This window comes from Pollicipes pollicipes, unplaced genomic scaffold (genome assembly GCF_011947565.3).
Source record: "Pollicipes pollicipes isolate AB1234 unplaced genomic scaffold, Ppol_2.1 Scaffold_7231;HRSCAF=8579_pilon_pilon_pilon, whole genome shotgun sequence".
NCBI lineage: Eukaryota > Metazoa > Arthropoda > Thecostraca > Pollicipedomorpha > Pollicipedidae > Pollicipes > Pollicipes pollicipes.
Window position 1 is genome coordinate 25,023,834 of NW_023597034.1, and position 9,061 is coordinate 25,032,894.

Below are 9,061 nucleotides of genomic sequence, written 5' to 3' on the forward strand. Positions count from 1 at the left end.
CACAGGCCATACGGGGAGCTCGAGATTAATAAATCCACCAACACAGTCACTGATTTTCTCCCTCTGAGCGTTGTGTTCTGCGAGGTTTTTTATCCTTCCACGTCCTCTGAGAACTTGCTTGTTTTGCCCCGGAAGATTCTTGCAAGCATCCTTCTGCGAGCTTAATGTCTACAATCCATTTTCGCTACTGGCATTGCCCTAAGGTTATGATCACGTTTTTTGCAACGGTGTAGGCCACCGTTGATTTGAAGTGATTTGTACCTTTGTTGTTATAAATGCACCGCGACTGGAAAATCAGCTGGCCTTTATGAAACCAAGGTACGTTTGTAGAACTTCTCGAGAGGTTTGTAAAGTTGTGTATGTATTTGTAGATTTGTAATTTGTATTTGTATTTGTTGTTTTTATGTTTCTGCCTGAGGGAACTTTCTGTCGTTACAAATATGCCCACCAATTTACGAAGTACAATTAAATTTACAGCAACTGCCTTATGAGAAAGGCTACGGGCTGCGATTACAGCGCCACCTACATTGACCATGTAGTGAAACTAGCGCCATCTATACTATGCCTCCGATATCTGTTCGAACAATACGTTTTGAGAGCGTTAAACTCTTGTTTTGAAAATGATATAGAATCATAACAAGACATCTCACAGCCTCATCTGACCTCTTTCTTATAAACTTGTTTCAAATCGCTTGTGTGAGGTCATTTTTTTTATTGATGCTTCAAGAAACTGGGATAGCTGACCATGTTGTCCGTCTCTGCTAGCACTAGCACGAAATGAGCATGCACGGATCGTGCTTAAATTACGTTAAGAATATCATTTTCGTGGCAAATTGATGTCACTTGTGTCGTCTTGTGATAGAAGACGTCTTTCCCGGGACAAAGTTGTGTTTACGGCCGCGCTTTGGTACTCATTGGTCTTTTAAAAAAGTTTGTCATTTGTTGAAAAAAGTTGAAAATGTATTCATTTAGAAAATTAGGAACGCTTCACGATTTTGCGTGTCATCCTTGCGCAGGGGCCATGCTAATCTTCTCTGTATCGTTCCAATTTTAGTATATGTACTGCCGAAGCAAGTACGTTTAGATACTGTGAAGATGTGCTATATGAATGATGTGCGTTCCGGCACCCTCTGTTCAAGTTTGAAGTCTCCTACGATGCTCAAGAGTTGAGTTATGGGAATTTTGCGTATTCAGTGCGCCCGTATTACTAAGCATGTAATTTTGTTCTCGGTTTTGTGATGTCGAATGAATATGATGTATAATGTATCAACAGTAATCCGTTCTTTTCTCCTTCTCAGAATCCTGCTCGCGCTGCGGCTGCGGTCGCGGTCCCCTGTGGGAGTGGAGGGAACTAACTGTGGAATGGTTTCGTCACTGACCGTGGATATACCTGGCACCCCCTAATTCTCAGAAATGCGACAGTGCCCCCTCCCCCCGTGAACTTGTAAAAATCCCCATACTAAGTACCCCAGTGCGAACAGGAGAAACCGTTATGACTTCCAACGCCATTCATGTGGTCTCACCATCGTACGTTGCTCTATTCCAGGTTGAATGGATGGTGACGTCATATCTGATAGGAAGTGCAGCAATCAATAACGGGACCACAACCGACTGACATTCACTTTCGGCTAGTCAGCTCTCAGCCAGCGACATCAGTGGCGTGCAGCAGTTGCCAGTGAGGATCCCAGCTCTTCATCACCTCTCCCTGCCAGTCAACTGGACCCAGCGGTCGCCAAGGAATCATACAGCAGCCGTTCTCTCCGCCGTCCGGCCGGCTCGACGGCGGGACGGCCGCCGGCGGCCGCACGCCGGCCGTCTGCGCATGCGCACCGACCGGCGCGTGGCAGATGTAGTGCAGACGGCAGCGGCGTGTGGGTTGGCTATTGGCACGACTGTTACTGTCTTAAGACATTGTCAGAGCATGTGAAGACATTCATTCTCAGCTCACGTGCCACCAACCCACTCATACTGTACTTGGTACTGTATATACATACATACTTGGTACTTGGTACATACATACTGTACTGTACTTGTGTACTTGGTCTGAAACCGAGTTTCGATCATTTTGGGATGGGTCATGAGTTGTACTGATTCACTAGAAAAAATGATACTTTGAACCATAAGCTGAATCACATTCTTGGTAAATTTTATGAGAGGAATTGTGAGTCAATCATTACTATGTTGTGTCATTGAGTCATGCAACTCAACTAAAGATGGTAACATGAAGGAACACAGCAATCCCCATGCAAATTAATACCATTACAACTGTTAAACTGGACAGCATGCAGCATTAACGGAAAAACTTTTTGCGAAATCGGCATGAAGTTTGTGACTCATCGCGAAGCATCAAACATGATATTTTTCATCTTGAACTTAAGTTTGCCAAATATCAGCTAGGAATCAGATATTTATTGCACGGTGCAGACATCCGTGATTCATATATCCTACCCTAAAATCAGTGCTAGGTTGTCTGCTGCGTATACAGTCAAAGAAATAGTCATTTTTCATTGTCAACGGTCACAACAACGAACTAATCCGCACCTGATCCCTTATTCACTACTGCTTGGACCGCTCTAAGTATGCTTTTGCTGAGGCCATATGAAATAAACAACAATGTCGTCTTGCCTCGTATGCGCATTATGTGTCGCAGCATTTTGCCTCCAAATTAAATCGCCTCGGAATGCGTGCGATCTGACGCCCAGCACTAATCTCTACGCAGCGCGAAACTTGTTTTAACTTCTAGCCCATTATAGAGTGACCTGGTAGGATGAGGTTAAGACCAGGGCCCCCATCATCACTGCTTGAGAAATGGTTGGGGGGGATCGGTAACGTTAGCGAATGACGTCACAAAGTCGCGCGGACCCGCGCGGCGGCGTTGCATGGCAACGTCGACTGCGTCGTTCGGAAGGCAGTGGTCACGCAGAAGTGCGGAAGACTGGGTATTGTGCGGGGTAGTATTGAGTTTGTAATGCTACATGGCCTTGATGCATTTGATTACGCCATGGATGGCAAAAATTTGAAGTGGTTTGTGAGCGTTGGACCAGTGTTAGCAATCAAGGCAGCTTTTGGCAGCAAGATACCGTCGTGTGCAGTGAGCATATATTTTTCGTACATGCGTTTCTAGGCAACCCATGTAAACAACGTGAGCAGCAGTGCTGACAGATTCCGGTTCGTGCGTCAAATTTCCCTACATTTCCGGCGTACAAGCGACGTATTGAAAAGGCGTTTCTATAACCTTGGTTCGACTTCGGCATCACAGCATTACTGTGGGGCGCAGGGGGTGCTGGCGTTTTGTGCGGATCTTTCTTTGGTTTTAATTGTGCTGCTATTGACTGATCATCCCTGCGTGGGGCAGGCCCTGTGGTGTGATATGCTCACAGGTAGGTTTTGGGTGTAATCGGGTGGATTAGGTCTGGTTTTAAACAGTTACTTATGTCGTTAATATTTCTATTGGCCATGTGTATAACCGCACAGAATTATAGGTGCATACACGAGTTTTCCTTATGCTATATGGTACATGATATTGTTATATGCAATAGTGCTCCTTTTTCTTGATATATTGCTGTTTCAATAGAAAATTGACTATTTTAACCAATCAGACACTGGATTTAGTGAAGAAGTGCACAAAGATCAGTGGTAGGAAGTGATGCATAGGTCTACTAACTGAAGCCATCATAACACAAAATGTTTGCATCCAGTCCGAAAAAAATCATCTGCTTCGCTGGATACCTACAATACATCTTTGCCTGGATCCTCACGCTGGGATGTGAAACTCTGGCCAGGCGAAGTCACACTGATTTTTCAAATTATTGGTGTGTAAAGAGATTTTTCAGCATATGTCTATCTGAAACTACCTTTGTGATGTCATGATTTCTTGAAACATTGGCTCTCTTACCATTGGAGTTGGAGGCACCTGTGTGCTAAACTATGAGCTCTTGGATTTAGAGGGTATGTGCTTAAATTGTTCCCATGATCTCACTGCTATGCTCTACATGATCTACCCTTATCCCAGACATTTCAAATGCCATGTGTGCTTTGTGCAATCTGTGTTTATGTTGATGTTATCATTTGTTACATTTAAATAATTTTCTCTCACAAACGAGTAGCAGAATGCATGTGCAACAAGATGGAACATAACAGTACTATTCTCCAGCATCTTTTTTTTAAGAAGCATAGTGCATTGAATTTCTGTGGATCATTTTAAATGAGCACAAGCAGTGATGGGATCTATATTTCATAATTCTGACCTGCATGCTTGAATCATCAAATATCACTGACTGCTATGAAAGTGTTTTAGCCTTGGTTTACAAAAACAAGTTTAACATGTTCATGGCTCTAGCATGCTTTTCACATGCTTTCAAAGGAATACTTTTGGTTTCTTGTGCCGATTTACAACTTAGATGTAACCATCATTCCAACTCCCACATTATAATGTCTGATACCTGTTACAAAAGGTTATGGCTACAGGAGATGCAGATGGCTAAGCCAAAAGATCTTGATGACCACAACCGGGCATGGGGTTTGAAATTCCTGTCCCAAGAGCATCAGTATAGTAGTGCATCTGGCTCCCACATCCTAGCACCGGATACCCAGTGCGTGGAAAGGGTTGCTTAAAATATGACGGCTAGGTTGAAATGTTTGAAGTTCTGTGCTGAGTGTAAGGTTTCAAGGTGATTTCCTACAGGACATCAGTACTCTGGTCATTGTTCCACCATCTGTGTGCCTCACATAAGCTGCACTACATTTTGCCAAGGATACTTGCTGTGGGTGTTTTTGACAGGTCAAAGCATGTTGAGAAACCGTGTCAGACTTAAACATTTTCAGGGCATTGAGACTAAAAGAATGAATTAGCTTACAAACAGGACCACGCTGAAGTACTTGGTCAGGTACCAAGTCAGCCATGATAAAGTCAGTTGTCTCTGCAGATCGCACATAATTTTGGGAGGACGCACATTACCCTCTTGCAATGAAATCAGCCGGTTTTCAAAGGATAATTCGACTGTTCTTTCTTGGCAGGACGACGTGATACACCATCTGGATGGTTTGCCACCCTGAGGGCGGAGGCCAGCCCCGGCATAGAGCCGACGCCAGGACCGTCCAGGGAGGCCGCCGAGACGCCAGCTCTTCAGCCTTTCACGGAGAACCCACGGGCCCGAGTCCATGACGACAGCGATGACGATGACTTCGTGGATCTCCCGTTACGTCAGGCCGTCTGACCTGTCGGCGCCCGCGGTGGTCCGCAGCGTCCACCCCCACCGCCTGTGGCTAACCCAACGGCCAGTGCGCACAACACCATGTCGGATCCCCAAGGCAAGATGCAGAAGTCCATTCTTCAATATCTGGACGATCACCCTAAGCATAACCCGACATGGGACAAGGCGCTGTCGGCATTCATGACTGGTGCGCCGCCACGTCCTCCGTTGCCCCCCCCCCCCCCCCCCCCCGTCAGAGCCAGCTCTACGCGCAGCGTCAACTAGGTTAGCGGAAAAGCGTGGCCGCCATCCCTGTCCCCCGGCTGGAGAGGCGGAAAGCCTGTCCACTTCGTGGACGGTAGCGTGTGTTCGCTGGTTAGTCTTCCGAAGACCGGAAGGGATAATCACCCGTACCAGCGGTATCTGGGTCAGCGTCGTGCCGCAGCGCCGCACAGTCTGCAGGACTTCGTCGAACAAAATTGAGCGCTGGGTCGCAGAACATGTCATGTTAAGTTGAGATCGTGGAACGGCAAGCTGGGTAGTTAAACAGACAACGCACCATAGAAATGTTCTCATGCAGGCTGGTTTCCCTCATTTCAGTGTTATGATCATTGCATGTTCATCAGATGCCTTGTGGAAATATCCTGGTCTTTCAGCAAATGCCTATAGCTACAAGCGTAGGCTTAGTGGGGCTTTGCTATCTGAGACCTTTCTAGTCGTTCCAGATGCAGAGTTTGAGGTGATGTGCAAGTAATTTAAGTATAAATGTGCTTGAGTAAGTGTGCAAGAGATCTGGTGTGTGCATGTATTGAAGAAAAGAGGCGGTGCGCACAGGAACCTACAACGTTTATCTTGGGGCACCCAGCCGCTCCCTGCATGCCTGTACCGGTTGCCAGCCCGGCCCAGGCTCCTGCTGTGTGGAGGGCTGGGAAAGAGTCCGATTGAACGTTGCGTAGCCTTTGTCTTCGTTGCGCCTATGGAAGCGGGGGTGGCTTGATACGATGATGTATGACGATGGTTTGTGATGGTGTATTTGATGGTGTTATGATGACGATGTGTTTGCCTGCGGACGGGAAATTGCGCCGTGCCTGGTGCCGTCTCCTTTTTGGCTGCGTAAGTCACGTGGACAGCTTGTGAATGTTGTTTTATTGTGTTGGCGAGAAGTCTTTTGAACGGAATGTGTTTTGTCTGGTTTAGGCGGAATGCGTCTAAACGGTCGTCGTTTCGTGTCTGCTGAGGTGTGTTCTGTCGATCTGAATACACTTGCATGGCATGCTGAAGCTGATGATCTCGTCCACATCACCGTCCACGATTTGTAGGTCTTCGAGTGTTAAGCCGGGATTATTGTACGAGGGCCACGGTACCATTGCCATAAGAAGTCAATGACGTCCGGTACAGTGCACCATCTCATTTAATGGCTACATCATTAAAAGAGTACAACCGACGGGGTTCCAAGAAATTATAGTTGTCAGTTGACGTAGTGCGAGACCTGTCTGCTCCAGGTCGGATCCCGTACATTGGGTATTGTGGGATTATCCGGGATTCCGGTTTTAGGTCGTTTTTATGCAAGGTACGACATGGAATAAACTAGTAATTTAGGCACCTGTATAATTAACATGGCTTAGGTCCCATTGCTTTCAGAGCGGATATCCAGGAGCGTGTGCAATTACTAATAATGTTAAGTGGTCATAGTTTCCCATCAGAGCTCTAGTTTTGTCAAATTTGTTGAGGAAAGCATTGAGCACAGGACTGACAAACCTGGGGTACGGTGAACATGAGATTTGAATGCACTAAATAAATGCAATTGAGTCTAGATCTGGGTCTGAATGTCCATTCCCTCATTTGTTACATGCCCATTCTCTCCTTATGTGGGTACCCCAGGTACATTTATAAGAGTACATTTAGGTTTCTATGTTTTTACGTTTTCCTTTGGTATCTGAGGACTGAGTGCCAAAACCGAGCCAGAAATTGTGAATGAGATGGAAGATATTGCATCGTCCAGAACTCTTCAAGGAGGGCTGCATTCCGCGGGATTTTCATCAGCATGACGTGCTATTTTGCAGGGATCCACGTTTTTACGGCAAAAAAAGATAGATGGAGGTGGGAGAAAGAGAACGGGGCGGGGCGTAAGCTCGTTAGCTCAGCTGCGATTTGTCCGCGGCCCGAGAAGTCGAAGCCCTCAACGAAATGCGATCTTGAGGCCCTGGACCACGTGGCGATTTATGGACGTTGGACGGCTTTGTTGGTGTCCAAACTACTTACAAAAAAGAATGCATAGAAATCATATGAAGAGGCAAACGCAAAATATTTGGGGAAGCTTCGCTGCATTTCCATCGCTTTCATTCAATATATGCTCGACAAGGTAGGTTTTAGTGGTCTCAGCTTTCCTGCTCCAAAACCTTGTTTCTCGTTGTTCTTGGAAGCTAGTTGTTGAGCTGCAACAAATATAAATGTATACACAAAACTATATTATAGATGTATTTTGCATCACCTCTGATATTTGGTAGGACAAAACGTTTTTGCCAGAACATCAGCAGCTAGGCCATTTCGCCCAGCACTATTTCTAACACCGCTGACAGCGGTTGCTAGGATACGCATGTACGAAAAAAAATATATGCGTGCAGTGACTCGTGCAAGAGTGGCACGGCACAAGAAAGGCGTTTCACTTTCTACGTTTCCAAAAAACCATTCAAGCGGCCTGAAAACATGGCGTAACGTTGCTCCAGGTCTGATGCTATAAATGTGGAAAACGCGGCAATCCGTCTTGATCATTTTCCAGACTGACTATGATCCTAACTATCAGGTTAGGGCTAGGATATGGCCGATATGAAACCACGCATGTGACCAGGTGCAGTTCTATCGATGCAACTGGACACCGCTGGCACGCCGAATTGAGTATGCATGTGTTGAAAAGGAAAATTTCGTCTATTTTGCTCATCTTTTTGGACCTAATTTACAGTCACGAAAGCCCGAAGAATCTGGGCTACTCTGTGCAGTGTGCGGACTACAATACAAGTTTCGAACAGGAGTTTCCAACCATAATCTTATTTACAAAGTGGGACCTGATTGCCACACAAATGGTAGATCCATCCATGCTGCGCTGGCGGGCCGGGAGGGCTGCGACTAAATCCTTCGAATTGGTTTGCAACTCTGTAAAAGTGAAAAATACTAATACAAGGAAGTGCCGGTAATTGTTCAAGTCTAGCACACAACTGACGTTCACTTAGCACCGATCTCTGGGCCCGGGTTCCATGTCCTTCGTTGGTCAGCTGACCTTTTCTATTTCCCTTAGATTATCCCCGAACGGGGATTATCGCAGCACCTAATGTTCGTAACCCCTAATGTATCACAACACCTAATGTTCGAAACACCTAATGTATCACAAGGCCTAATGTTCATAACCTCTAATATATCATAACACCTAATGTATCATAACCCCTAATGTTCGTAACTCCTAACGTATCACAAGGCCTAATGTTCATAACCTCTAATACATCATAACCCCTAATGTGTCACTACACCTAATGTATCATTAGGCCTAATGTATCAAATCACCTAATGTTTCACAACTCCTAATGTATTGCAACTCCTAATATATCACAACAGCTAACGTATCGGAACGCCTAGTGTATCATAACCACTAATGTTTCATAGCGCCTAACGTATCGTTACGCCTAACGTTCATAACCTCTAATGTATCGCAACTCCTAATGTATCGTAACGCCTAATGTGTCAAAACACCTAGTGTATCATAACCCCTAACGTATCGTAACCCCTAATATCAGCTGACGACGCTGGCGAGGGCGGGCGATTTTCAACCCTTTTGACCGCATCTGAACTTCCACTGAAGTCTACCAGATTATGCGCGC

The 9,061-nt window shown here is 45.7% G+C and overlaps 1 non-coding gene across 1 annotated transcript; it reads right to left on the reverse strand.

The window, feature by feature from the left end:
• Nucleotides 1–971: 971 nt before the first annotated feature.
• Nucleotides 972–1,078, reverse strand: LOC119110755 (U6 spliceosomal RNA). The gene has a single exon (XR_005095555.1). It is a non-coding gene; the product is annotated as a U6 spliceosomal RNA (small nuclear RNA).
• Between the last annotated feature and the right edge of the window lie 7,983 nt (nucleotides 1,079–9,061).